General features: G+C 51.2%; 1 protein-coding gene across 1 annotated transcript in view; it reads left to right on the forward strand.

Annotated features, from left to right (window-relative positions):
- Positions 1 to 14,329, forward strand: part of LOC136855270 (SPARC-like protein 1) — a 41,298-nt gene that overhangs the window by 4,537 nt on the left and 22,432 nt on the right. The gene's annotated exons all lie outside the window — the stretch shown is intronic.

A 14,329-nucleotide genomic window follows, 5' to 3' on the forward strand; every position in this document is an offset into this window, starting at 1 on the left:
TTGCACCGAGGTTTCTAAGGGTCTGCCTCCTTCCACAGGGAAGGCAGTGGGATCTCTTTCAGCTCTTCCCGATCCTCGGATCAGGAACCGCTTCCCTGGCCTCTGGGCCAGGGGCATCGGGAGCCAAGGGGCGTGCAGACCAAGGTCTGCACTTCCCCCTGTGCCTAAGAAACCTCCTGCTTCTAAGGCCAGCGAGTCCGCGTTGGACACTGCTCGCGAGTAGTTGCCCAGTACCCAGGTCCCCAAGGAGACCCGGGTATCCCAGTCTGTTACGGGAGAAACTCTCGCCGTACAGACCAGGGGCGTGGGGGGAGAGAAAGAGCCGGGGCATGCAGGTGCCCCGCCTCTTCCTGCTGGCACTCCTTCTGAGTGCCAAGTCAGGTTCCCGGGACAATGCTTCAGCCCCTTGGGGTCGAACGCCAGAGAGACAGGGAAGAAGTCCCCTGCTCAGTCTTCCCGAGAGGCTTCAGCCTCGAAGAAGACTGGGGCGCCCAGAGGACAGCGCAAGCTTGCGCCAGCCAGACACGCGCTCGACTCCTCCCAGTCCCCGGCCACGTCTGGGTGGCCAGCCTGGCTCGGGAGAGGCGAGCATGCGCGGCTTGGCTCTCGAGCGAGCCGCTCCGCTCTCCTCGGGAGATTGTTTCACCTGGGCTGAAAGCAGTCTCCTCGACCTGAGGCTGCTCGTCACCACCGCGGGTTGGTGACCCCCTCGGCCCGCTGCCTCTACTGGTTCTGCCAGTAAGGGCAGTGGGAGCGCCGATCCTCCTCGCCTGTCCCCTCCGCCCCTTCGGTCTCCTCCAGGGGCGTGAGTCGGAGAGGAAGAACTCTGGGGATTGTTCTCCTCAGAGTTCCAGCTGCGTGGGGGTATGCACCTGGCTCGGTCCTGGCTCGACCAGGTCTTACGCCCGTGTGGTCCAGGAAGGTCATCGGGGTCTGCCGAGGTTCTCCTCCTGCAGGGAGAGTAGTTCGGGAGGACCGCACCCTGAAGGACTCGAGGGTCCTCTGCCCCAGGATGCGGACACCCCTGAAATACAGAGGACTTTTGCAGAGGTTATCGCGCTGATTCGTCAGCACAATGACCTCGGGAAGGGACCATGGCCTTCTTCTGTGGACTGTCCGTCGCGCCTTGAATCCTTCTGGGGACCCAAGAAGGAACCCAAGGCTTCGGTGGGGCTGCCGTGGTCCGCGCTTGCCGAGGGAGTTCTCGATCAAGTGAACGGTCTTGTGTCTGGGCAAGACAGCTCCCTTCAATCGAGTCGCTCGGACAAGCTTCTTCCCCCCCCTCTGCCTCGCCAGAAGCGCTTCTATACTCCAGCTAAAGGGGTGTTGTCTGACTAAGCAGGTTGACCCGGACCTGACTCGTTTGGATCCTGGTCTTTCGTTGCAGCAATTGTACTGGCAGAGAACATTTCTCTCTCCCAACAAGAAGCTGCAACCCTGGAAGCCACCGCCATGGCGGCCTTCCAGGCAGTCTCCTGGCTCGATCTGTGGTCCTTCACAGTATCGAAGGTAGCTTCTTCCTCAGGCGCTATCATACCTGGGGAGGACTCTGCCTTTGGGAGACTGTGCCAGTCTGGGGTAGGGCTATTTCCTACCTTGCCCACCAGACTGCAAACCTGTGGGCAAACCTGGTTCTGAAGTGAGAGGGATGCCATTCTCTCTTGCTTTCCAGGTCTGTAGGTCCCAAATCAGCAATTGCTCTCAGGAATGGACCGTTGCTGGGTTCCTCCTCCTCTCTTCCCTAGAGAGTTGGTGGACGCCGCGGTGGACAAACGCCGTGCCGATGAGAACGACCGGCTTGTCCACCAGGCAGTGGTTAAGACCTCCAGGTCTTCTCATCCCACTGCAGCCAGGTCTTTGGGCCAGGCTGGCACTTCCTCAGCCCCTAAGAAGTCCCAGTCTTGAAGGGGTCCTGAGGAAACACCCAGCCTTCTTCTTCCTTGAGAAGGGGGTTTCTCCCGCCCTTTTCAGCCCACTTTCCAAGCTGGTAAAAGGGGCAAAGGGAAGAAGAAAAAAGGGAAACGCTTGGGGCGGCGTTCCCCCTCAAAAGCTGCCAAAGGTAGGGGGGTGCCTGTTGAGCCATTGGGCAACATGGCAGTGACACGGAGCCGAGACCTGGATGGTGGATGTCCTTCGGGAGGGATATCTACTACCCTTGAGTCTCAGCCTCCCCTCACCTACTCTCCGGTCCATCTCCAAACTTATATGTTCCAGGTTCATCAGGACACCGCACTACAGCAAGAAGTGCAGGCCATGCTGAGCAAGGGTGCTGTAGAAGTCGTGTCGGACCAGTCTCCAGGCTTTTACAGCCGTATCTTTCTCGTAGAGAAAGCATCAGGGGATGGAGACCAGTCATAGACCTCTCTCCTTGAACCGTTTCCTTTGCCAGACTCGGTTCACGATGGAAACAGCGCAATCTGTGCTGGCCTCCATCAGGGAGAACGACTTCATGCTTACGGTGGACTTGAAGGATGAGTATTTTCAAATACCCATCCATCCGTCCTCACTCACAAGTACCTCCGCTTTGTCCTCGGGAGTGGTCTTCCAATTCAGGGCACTTTGTTTCGGGCTCGACCGCTCCCCAGGTGTTCACGAGTGTTCTCTCTCGTGTCAGCTTGGGCCCACTCGCACGGGATACATCTACTGAGGTATCTCGACGACTGGCTAGTCCTGGCAGGCTCTCGCCGCAGTTGCTACAGGACAGGGATCGTCTTCTCGAGTTTTGTCAGGATCTAGGGATCGTGGTAAATCTGGAGAAGTCAGATCTCACCCCCAAGCAGAGGACAAAGTACCTGGGCATGCTGATAGACACGGTGGCAGCAAAAGTCTTTCCCTCGGACTCGCATCAGCAAGTTCAGGCAGGCAGCACAGTTGTTCCTGTCTCGACAGGAACAACCAGCCCGGCAATGGCAAGTCGTCATCGGTCACCTGTCATCTTTGGAGAAGCTAGTGCCTCACGGGCGTCTTCACCTGCGGTCTCTCCAGTGGAGACTAAAGGGATATTGGTCCCAGTCCCGAGACCCCAGTCCTTCCTCATCCCTCTTTCCGAGGAAGTGAGGGAGGACCTTCTCTGGTGGACAGATGACAGGAACCTCTTGATAGGAGTATCCCTGCATACTCCCCCTCCGGACATGCTTCTGTTCTCGGACGCATCGACTGAGGGATGGGGCGCACACCTGGAGGAGTTGCTGACTTCGGGAGTGTGGCATCGAGATGACAAGCACATTCACATCAACATCCTAGAGCTCAAGGCGGCCTTCCTGGCCCTCCAAGAGTTCCAGGATCGAGTGATGGGACACTCCGTGGTACTGATGAGCGACAATACCACGGTAGTGGCATATGTCAACAAGCAGGGGGGACTGGTGTCCCACCAGCTTCATCAGTTGACGATGCAGGTGCACAAGTGGGCGTGGCTCACTCGGTAGAGCTGTCAGCCAGGTACATTCCAGGCAAGAGGAATGTCGTGGCAGACAAGCTCAGCCGCCAGAACCAGGTGGTAGGGACCGAATGGTCCTCCATCAGGAAGATAGCGGAAAGGCTGTTCGATCTGTGGGGTGTCCAGTCATCAATCTGTTCGCCACCTGGCACAACAGAAACTCCAGGTCTTCTGTTCTGTCGTGCCGGACCCATGGGCCGCTGCGGAGGACGCGTTCCAGCATCCGTGGGACAACCTCGACACTTACGCCTTTCCCCATTCTGTCTGATTCGCCGGGTGATGATCGCCGAGTGATGATCACCCCTAATCTCAGAATGACTCTGGTGGCACTCAAATGGCCCCAGGCCATTTGGTACCTGGACCTGCTAGCTCTCCTCTCAGAGGCGCCGAGAGAGATCCCCTGGCCCAACCTGCTGCGTCAACCTCACGAGCGGTTCCACCTGGCAGTGCATTCCCTGTGTCTTCACAGCTGGAGGTTATCCACCATCTCTTGTGAGCAAGAGGCTTTTTTCGCCGCAAGCAGCAACAGAGATGGCAGGATACCTCAGATCCTCCGCAGCGGTGTACCAGGGAAAGTGGTCCGTCTTCTGTGGTTGGTGTCGTCGAAGGGGTATCTCTCCGGTCGGAGCTACTGTTCAGCAGGTCGCGGACTTCCTCGTCTTCCTTCGCCGAGAGAAGCTTCTCTCCGTTTCAGCTGTGAAAGGCTACCGAGCCGCACTCAGCCTAGTCTTGCGGCTGAAAGGAGTAGATATCTCATCATCTTTCGAGATTTCTCTACTCATGAGAAGCTTCGAACGGTCTTGCCCACCCAGGGATCTCAGGCCCCCTGCGTGGGGTGTGACTCTCGTTTTAAGGAGCCTGACTCGTGCACCGTACGAGCCTTTAAGAGAGCCATCAGACAGGGATCTGACCCTCAAGACTGTTCTTCTTGCTTGCCCTGGCATCGGCGAAGAGAGTTGGCAAAGTTCACGGACTTTCCTTTGATGTCAAACACTCGAGGGGATGGGGATCAGTTACACTCGATTTCATCCCGGATTTCGTTCATAAGACTCAGAACCCTTCGGTCCCTGACGCACGGTTCGAGTCCTTCACGATCCCCTCCCTAGAGGACTTTGTAAGTAATGAACTAGATGAGATGCTACTGTGTCCTGTTAGAGTGCTGCAGCGCTATCTGAAGAGGACTCGACACCTCCGGCCTGAGTGTCGACGACTCTTCGTTAGTACTGGCTCTACCAAGAAAGAAGTGTCCAAGAACACCATCTCTTTCTGGCTTCGTGAGATGATAAGGAGAGCGAACTCTGCTGCAGGAGAAGACAACACTGGTGCGCTTCGTCCAAGAGCTCACGAGGTCCGCTGTTTACATCCGGGCAGGCGGTACTCCCGCCTCCTGGACAGTAGTTAACTGCCTAACCACCTTGTTTGAAGTTCAACGGCCGTTTCCAGCCTACGCCTGAAAGTAATCCCTAATGTAAAGGACCTCGGGTTTGTATAGTTAGGAAAAATACAATTTACTTTTAAAAATTGTTATTCTTTGAAGTCAAAAGTGACAGTCAGGCTTTTAAGCATATATTGAGTATCGTGCTGCAATTTCAGCTGATTATACTTAATGTTAGTGTCCTTGAATTAACTTACCTAGTCATAGAACTCATTATAAGAGAAGCAAGTCTTTTTTTCATCTAGGCTTCCAGTGCCATAGACGTACAAGGTACTAGTTTGAAAAACGTTTTCTCGTAGCATCATAAACCCTAGATGTAAACTTATCAGTTATTGGAAGTCACAGCTCCAGCAAGAGTAACTGACCAGAAAAGATCAGAGGGTGAAAGTACTGGAAAGCATGGTTCCCTCAAAGTGGGGACATTGACAGCATTAGAAAATTTTTGAAAGACGAGATGATGATGATGATGACGACTATTTTTTAGCAAACAGTTTTCGAGAGTCGAGAGCTGCTCTTCAAGAAAACAGTTTTAAAGAAAGTGTCTCTTCACCAAAATAAGTTGATTGTAGATTGGCCTATTTTGATTGCCTGCATTTTTGTGGAACCTCTGCTAATCCAGATTTGGGAACTGCACTCTGGGACAGGTTTCTTTTCAGACATTAACAGAATTTAAATGATTGTATGTTGTCTTAACCTGGTTATCAGTTCGATAGATCTTTGTAAATCCACAGATAATGATCACAGCCGGGCTGACTTGCATGGTGTGTCATGAACAAGTTTCTGTATGTACAGGCATTCAAAATTGACGTGTTTTCGTTCTCTCTGCCTGACTGTCGTTAAGCTCTTATTATCCCGGTGGGATCTTTCTGTATTTTTGTTTATATATACGTGTGTTTGATATTTATTAATACAAACCCATGATTTGTGATAACCTTCCATAAGCCGTCGCTCCCTGCCTGTGTCTTGGGTTTGACGGCCAAGGGCGAAACTGGAGTAGCGTAACCAAGTGTTAATGCTTCTCTGCCAGCAGCCCTTTACGTAAATACTGAAGGCGCCCCTGTACTTTCGGAGATATAGTTTGGGACGTAATATCTTCACTCCCCTGCATTCATCGGGACATAAGAGTTCATTTCCTTCTTGGGCCTCCGCCCTCCACGTATAAGGGGCATCACTAATTCCCTCCTACTTATGCTGAGTGTTGCTCGCTGCCTGCGCTTGGAGAATTACGGGCCGGGTGGGAGTTTGCGGGCATCGTCGATAAGTTCCACTTCCACAGCACCCTTGGTAGCCTCCCCTCCGTCCTTTTTTCTCTTCCCGTAGGTTCTTCCTACTCCCCTTTAGTAGGTTTCTCTCCTTCGCCCTCTTCGCTCGCTCGTCGGGCGAAGAATGGGGGGCGGGGGGAGTGATCGGGCGACCTCGTCTAGAGTGCCTCCTTCCACTGCGTAGGGCAGTTCCCCTTGTAGCGAGAGGAATCTTTGCTTTTCTTTCAGGTTGACAGTGAGCATCGCAGACACAACAGTAGTTGGCTGGATATATCAAAGGATATCTCGCATGAAGCAGTCCCAACATTCATTCAGTGTTGCTTCGGGATCAACCACAATACCTGGTTAGATGACATATTTCCACGTCGGGATCGTTCTGACTCTATTCCCGCCGATGTGGATCGATCGCTGTCATTGCTGGTCTTCATGTATGCTGTTGCAATGCCTCCGGCGTATCTGTGGTCCATCTGCTCCTGCTGTTCCATGTGTTATGCTCTTGTCAGCTCGACGACAGACGGTGGGCTGCTCTTCCTGGTCTCCTGCCGCAGCCGCCCTGATCGTTCCTGTCGCTGCTGGTGACTTTCAAGTGACATTTCTGTCCGTTGCAGTAGCTCCTGCCTTCCGAACCGCTAACATAGCTCCTGCATCGGGTGTCCTGATCGTGCCCGCTACTTCTCCTAGTGGTCGTGCCCGGGGCCGCTTCCGTTGTGTTCCTGCCAGCTGCCCTGGAGGTTACAATGTCTGCCATCCTGTAGAAGATGTTAGCGTGAAGGGGAAGGAAGTTGCCTTGTGGAAGTGACGTTCCTGGCCGTTGCAATAGCTCCTGCCTTCCGAACCTCTGCCATAGTTCTTGCATTGGCTCTCCTCCTGGCGGTCGTGCCCGGGACCCCTCCCGTTGTGTTCCTGCCAGGTGCCCCAGGGGTTATGATGTCCGCCATTCTGTAGATGTCGCCATGAAGATGAAGGAAGTCACCCTGTTGAGGTGATGTTCCTGGCCGTTGCAGTAGCTCCTGCCTTCCGAATCGCTGCCGTAGCTCCTGCATCGGCTGTCCTGATCATGCCTGCTGCTTCTCCTGGTGGTGGTGTCCTGGGCCGCATCGGTTGTGTTCCTGCTGGACTACCCTGGAGGTTACGATGTTTCGTGTCCACCATCCTGTAGAAGATGTCGGAGTGGAGGTGAAGGAAGCCGCCCTGTGGAAGTAACCGCCGTCTTCTTCATTTTATCTTCGATTTTGTCTTCTGCTGCATCTTCCCTTCCTCTCCAGAGGTCCAAGGGGGTCCCGAGAATCGAACAGACCTCCGTCGGCCGAAGGAGAGGAAGGCTGCTTCTTCCCCTTGATGCCCTTGGACGTCTAGGGACTGCCTCCTTCCAAGGAGGCAGTGGGTCTCTCGTTGGCTCTTCCTGACCTTCGGGTTAGGAAACCGATTCGCATATCCCTGGGTTTTGTGTTTCGGAAGCCGCGGGCGCGCAGACCTCAGTTTGCGATCCCGTTCCTGAGTCCTAGAGGTTCCGCCTCTAAGATGGGGGCTGCTTCAGGCACTCGTTCGCGAGCCGCTCCAAGTGCTCGAGATTCTATGGAATATCAAGTATCCCAATCTGGTCTGGAGAGATTTTCCTCGGCCCAGTTCGGGAGCAGTGCGAGAGAAAGGGCCAAGGCACCCAGGTGTCTCGGCTCCTCTTCCTGCCAGCACCACAAGCGCTCCCCGAGTGTTTGCCAGTGCTCGGTCGGGTTCCCAGCCTGGTGTCTCGATCCTGTCGGTTCGAACATCAGAAGAAGGAGGGAAGAGATTCCCTTCAGGAGTCCTGCGGGACTTCTAAGGGACTGACTCTCTTCTGGGAGACAAGTTTCTCTCATTGGCTCTTCCCGCCCTCGGCCTCGAAGGAGTTTAGAGTTCAGGAAACTAGCAATTGTTCACAGCAGACAATCTGGCCTGCCCAGTTAAGACTGATTTCAAGCGATCGGCTCGGCTCGGCCCACGGTCACGCATACAAGACTGGCTCGGCTCGACTTGACTCGGCTTGCCAGACTGGCTTGGCTCGGCTTGGCTTGCCCCACCTGCCTCCCAGTCCGGCGCATACCAACCAGCTGGATCGCGTTCGCGTGATCAGCTCAGCTCAGCTTGGCCCTACTCGTTTTTTTCCGATTCGGGTTCTCGGCTATGTTCGAGTGAACTTTTTGCTCTTCCCAGGAAAGCGCTTTGCCACGGCACAAGTGCTCTTCTTCCCCCCTGTGGCAGTAATCGCCTTCGGTTGATTATCACTCACGGTCCGCCTCTCCTGCTTATCTTACTGGCAGGACAGGTAGGGATACTCTTTCTCCTCACCTGTTCTCTTCTCCTCTCGGGTGTTCCGAGAGGCGCGAGACGGACAGAGAGAGCTCCGACGAAATTTTCTTCGGAGTTCGGCTGCCTGGCGTGCTTTTGGGTGTCAGTCCCCCGATTCTCTCGTATTATACCCAGGTAGCCGAGGAGGGTTTCATGGGATCTGTCAAGGTCTCCCTCCAAGGGGAGAGGTACACGAGTTTCACGCATCGGAAACAGCGAGGGTCTTCCTCTTCAAGTTGCGATCGCCCCCGTGTTTTCGGAGAACTTCGCGCCGACGAATCGGCTCGAAGATCCCCGGGACAGGACCGCAGCTTCCCCAATGAATAACCTTCATCACTCGCAACCCTTGCAGTTCCCAAGGGGCCGAGAGTGTCAGGGACCGCCGCTGTCCTGGCTTCCGAGAGCGTTCTCGACCTGATGAATTCTTTTCTTCGAAGGAGTTAATTCAGGTCGAGACACCAAGCTTCCACCGCTGCCTCGACAGAATATGAATTCTTCTTGCCTCGGAGGGTCTTGCCGACTGCAGTATTTTGGGCAATTCTGGTGCTAAGAAGAAGGACTTTGTCCCAATTCGGATCTCCGGTTTCGTAAGTCCCGTGTTGGCTCGACCCTTAGGAACAAACCTTTACTTGGTTCAGCCTTTCTCTTTCAGAGATTTGCCAGATACCCCAGTAATCAAGGTTTGCACCAGGGCACTGACTTGTCCTTTGGACAATGGCCAAGAACTTTGGGTCTTAGTCATCTCAACTCGACCTTGAGTTCAAGCCAGCCCCCCCTCAGCTCCTTAGCTAAGAAGTCCTAGGCTTCAGAAGAAGATTGCAACTGCTGATGCCTGGACGAAATGATACTTATCTAGTCTCTGGAGCTGGCAGCGACATTGCCAAGACCTGGTAATGGATTCCTTCAGGAGAAGTATCTATTTCCCTTAGGTCTCGGCAATTCTTTCCATCGAACTTCCATCCCGCCACCTCTCCCGTGCTCCCGATTCGGGAAATGCCAGCCCAGCTAGAGCTAATTGCCTCGGTACCCTGTCATCTTGCAGAAGCTTCCCCATGGTGGAGAATGGAAGTCTGCTTCCTTTCCTCCATTCTTTCCTCTTCGATGTATGAGGAAAGAGTTAGGCTAATGCTTGATTGAAGGAACCTTCGAATATTCTTGCATATTCCCCTCACATTTTGTGTCTACTTACGGATTCACAGATTGAGGAATAGGCGCACACTGGTAAGACCTTGTCTTGAATTTGTGTGACCGAGACGATTAGTACCTTCTCGTCACCGTCCTGGGCTCAGGGCAGCCTTTTGGACGTCTGAGAATTCAGGATGGGTTTTGCGGCACTCACTGGTTTCGTTGAACAACAAAACCACAGTAGTGGCATTTGTCGACAAACAAGAGGCAATCGTTTTTTCCTCCTGTTTCATCTCGACATTTGCAGGTACTCGAGTGTTGTTCTATTGCACACTCGACAGCTCAATTAACCAGATGCATTCCTGGTGGGGATGTATTGGTAGGCAAGCCTGGCCTCGGGTTTGAGTGATCGGGACGGAACATGCTGCTCACTCTTTCTTCACGAAGATTCATGCAGAGACTGCTGGACTGAGAAATCCCTACCGTCCTTCTGTTGCCTCCCTGTACATAAGTCGGTAGTTTTTCCTCGCTCCTTCATACCAGACCAGGGGCCGCTCCATTGAGGCATGCTGTCTTTTTGGTGAAAAATCGGTATCGACGTTTTTTCCCTCCGTATTTGTCTGTTTCGCTAGGGGTTCACAAACATTGCTCACCCCGAGTTACAAATACTTGAAGACTTCACCTTCATTTGATCTGATTGCCGAGGCATCGAGAAGAATTCCGCTTGACCCAACCTCCTGTAGCAGCTACACAAGAAGCGGCTCTTGAGGTAGTACATCCCTGTGTGTTCAGGACTGGGAGACTTTCCAGCTTTCCTTGCAAGCACAAGCTTTCTTGCTGAGCGGCAACGGATATAGCTGGATATCCCTTGAAGTCCTCTGCAACACTGTCCCAGGAACTGGATCTGTCTTCGCTGGTGGTGTCGTTGTCGGAACTTCTTCTCGGGTCAGAGTCGCTCGTCAAGTCTGGACTTCCTCGTCGTCTTCACCGGGGGTTGCTTCTCTCCCTTTCATTTGTGAAGAACGTAGGCCCTTGCGACCTAGTCTTCTATCTGAAGTAGCCTTCGTCTCCTCAGTCGAGAGTTAGCTACGGACGAGAAGCTTCTTCAGTCGTGCTCTCCCAGGGAACTGTTTCCTGGGTGGTATGCGACTCTCGTTTAGGGTTCCTGTCCATGCTCTGCACGCGCCTTACGAGTCGTTGGATAGAGATACGCCCTCTTAGGACCATCTCTCATCGTTACCCTGGCCTTGGCATAAAAGACGGAAGAACAGGGATGGGGATCATACCTCGAGTCCTTCTCGGATGTTGTAGGTGGACTCCGAATCCATTGGCATCGACTGTCAGGTTCGAGACCTTCTTGTTCCCCTCCTCCTTGGACTTTATGTCGATGATCCAGATCATTCGCTACTTTGTCCTATTGGGAGCTGTGGTACTTTCCGAAAGGCTCGACATTCCTAACCTGGATGTCGTCAACGTTTTCACTAGTACTGTCTCTCCCAAGGAAGAAGTGTCTAAGAACACACCTTCCTCCTGACTTCGTGAAGCGATCAAAGGAGGTACTTGGCAGCTGACGACAATGATACCGGTACCTTTCACCCGAGAGCTCATGAAGTCGATGGCTTGGTCCATCCCTCGCATTCCAGAAGTTTCTGTCGGTCTGGAAGCAAGACGTGGTCTCTTAGACTACACTCTTGTCTTCTTCCTTCGGTCTTGCCCACAGGCCCTTGGAACCCTTTTTCCTTGGCTCTGTGGTGGCTGCTCAACAAGTTGTGTTGTCTTACCCGGCTCCTTCAAGAGGACGAGTAGCATCTCGCCTAAGGTGTTGGTTCTGGAAGTGAGAAGGATTCCAAGAGTGACTGGCCTCTCTTCCTCTTCCTTCCCTGTCCTCCAACTTCTCCTCCTTAAGGATGAGAATAGGACTCGAACCAATAGCTGCTGGAACTGGCACTGATGCGGTAAGACTACACATCGAGCACCCGTTCTATTTTTCTTATAGAATCATAGGAGCAATTCCGCTCCTCCCTCTAGCAAGGGGAAGAAGGAGAGACTGGCAATAAGGGAACCCCATCTTGGCTTTTCCTTACTGCCTCCGACTCTAGATCCTACCGGCCTATTTCATAGGAGTTATGTTTCCTCACTCATGCGAAAAGGTCCAGTATCTGACATATGATCTTGCAGTTCCTACACTCCAATCAATATGTCAGAGGCACGGTACTCCTACTCGCTCTTTCGACCAGGAGGAGTAACCCAGGTGTGCAGAACTCCAGTCAGTTCAGGAGACTCACTCAGATTCCTCCCTCCAACCAGTGAGTCTTCCTAATGTAAAGGACCGAGGGTTTGTATATTGTGTCGGAACAAATAACAATTTTTAAAGTAAATTGTATTTTTCCTAACTATACAAACCCGAGGTCCTTTACACTTTATGCCCACCTCATGCCACCCCTCAATCTGAACCTCGACCGAAAGGCAAACCGGAATGTTTACATCCGGGCAGGCGGGTATCCCCGCCTACCTGGCGGTAGTTACTGCCTAACCACCTTGCTCAAGAGTTTAACGCCCGTTTCCAGCCTACGCTTGAAAGTAATTCCTAATGTAAAGGAATTTCGGTTTGTATAGTTAGGAAAAATACAATTTACTTTAAAAATTGTTATTTTAAGTATCCTTATAGTACATTATGATACAGGTAAATCTGGTTGTGTTGTGTGTATGCCTACCGGGGGCGGCGGCCATTGGTTATAGAAGAATATAAGAAATTAAAACGTGTTTTTGTTAATCTTCGTTATGTGCCAGTATGGTAAGGCGATCAGTCTACGCACTCCACAGAATGGTGTTCCTATTTTACAATCAGCTTCAAAACTGTAAAATAGTCTCTCTCTCTCTCTCTCTCTCTCTCTCTCTCTCTCTCTCTCTCTCTCTCTCTCTCTCTCTCTCTCTCTCTCTCTCTCTCTCTCTCTCTCTCTCTCTCTCTCTCAACAAGAATTACTGTAATTTGCGGACTGGATTTGTTGTACGTACTTGGTGGGTTAAAATGCTTGTTTTTTGCCTGAAACAGGATGTCTTTAATGGAAGCACATGCCAGCATTATATATGAGTGGATTTTACTGTATCACTCAAAATTGTTTAGTTTATCGTGCAGCATTTCGTAACAGAATCCAACAGGAATATTAACATATGTCAACAGCTTATAAAGCGTTTTTAAAATCCATAATTCAGTAGACTTTAACATATATCGACAGCTTATAGGGCCTTTTTAAAATCCGTCCTTCAATAGACTTTTTGCCTTTGTTTTAAAGGACATGTCATGACAGGGTTCCAGTAATCGTGGACGCTTAGTTAGCCATACATTCCAGTCATTTTTAGGCTCCATTACGGAAGTCAAAGTTCAAGAAACGTGTGTTCATTCATACAAAAGACTATACGTGAAAGTACATTCTTCAGAGTAAAACATGAGGCCTGTCTATTCGAAAGCTCACGGGTCAGAAGAATAATAGGGTCGTTGTTCACTAACCGTACAGAAAGCTTTCCAGCAAAATGAGAATGCCCCAAGGTCATTCTGCCACTCTCATCACGCCTCAAAATAAGTTCTCATATTCTTGATATAAGTTAACAACGTATCTCGGATCATTCGTAAATGCAGCCTAGGTAGTTAATACATTGCTATTCCTTCAGTTCCTTGTGGAATGCTGTGTGACGCCAGTTTTAGCAGCCAATTTCTGCTAATTCTGGCTTCGTTTGCTGATGAGGAATGATGCTTCGGATATATTTACAGTGACGTTCAGACTTGTAGAGCGTTGTGTGTTTTGCGAGCTTTACCTGTTGTTGACTGTAGGCGTCCTTATCTGCCATCATGTCACGGAAGGAAGGAGGTGTGATGACAGATAATGAACCAAAGCCTTTATTTGTCACGCACTGGTGCATGTAGACATTCGAAGAATCTTAAGGCATACTCCGTAATGATGGCCTAATGTACACTATCTCAACACTTGGACAAGAAGTAGTAATTATCAACAGAGCCAGAAGTGGTGTGCATTCAGAATACCAGAGCCTGGGCTGTGGTAAAATGACTGGCTTATTAGTTCATTTGAGGCTGGAAGGAACAATCTTATTACTTTGAGTAGGGCGAGAGAGTAAGTTTGCTTCAGGAAATGATGAATGCCTTAAAACTGGACCTGCAATGTAGGCAAGGCATTCAGTGTAGGTGCAGAGTGACTCTTTACCTGTCTTGGATTTAGTTCTATCCCCAAGTAATGCTGAGGCAAGAAGGTATTACTCAGGTTTATTTTGGGATTGAGTTGAGTTATAATACAGATATTATTTTAATTCGAGCAGAGCATGTAGGGGGTGGAATTCACGGGATAGGATGGTTGGCAGATACATAATACAACACTTGAATAAAACGCCGCAGGTCTGCTTAATATCTATTACTACGACAGTCACTTTTTATCACTCGAGACCCGACTGTCGGAAACGCAAGGCTAATCTCCTTCAATATCCCACCAGCCATACCATAAACTATGTCATAGCTGACATTTTTTGTAGGACTAAATGAGGACCTATGACAGTCCTGTAAAAATATAAATTAAAGCCTAGGGCTTTCACCCTACTGCCTCGGCATCTGACGGCCCCTTTTCAAGAAAGTTGCAGTGAATCTCGATGCTTTTTCCTGTTCCCATCAGTGCAAGGCCTCCAGCGACTAATCGACACCTGCCACAGATATGCCAAGAAATTTGATATTACAACGAAACC

This window comes from Macrobrachium rosenbergii, chromosome 31, assembly GCF_040412425.1.
Source record: "Macrobrachium rosenbergii isolate ZJJX-2024 chromosome 31, ASM4041242v1, whole genome shotgun sequence".
NCBI classification, from domain to species: Eukaryota; Metazoa; Arthropoda; class Malacostraca; order Decapoda; family Palaemonidae; genus Macrobrachium; species Macrobrachium rosenbergii.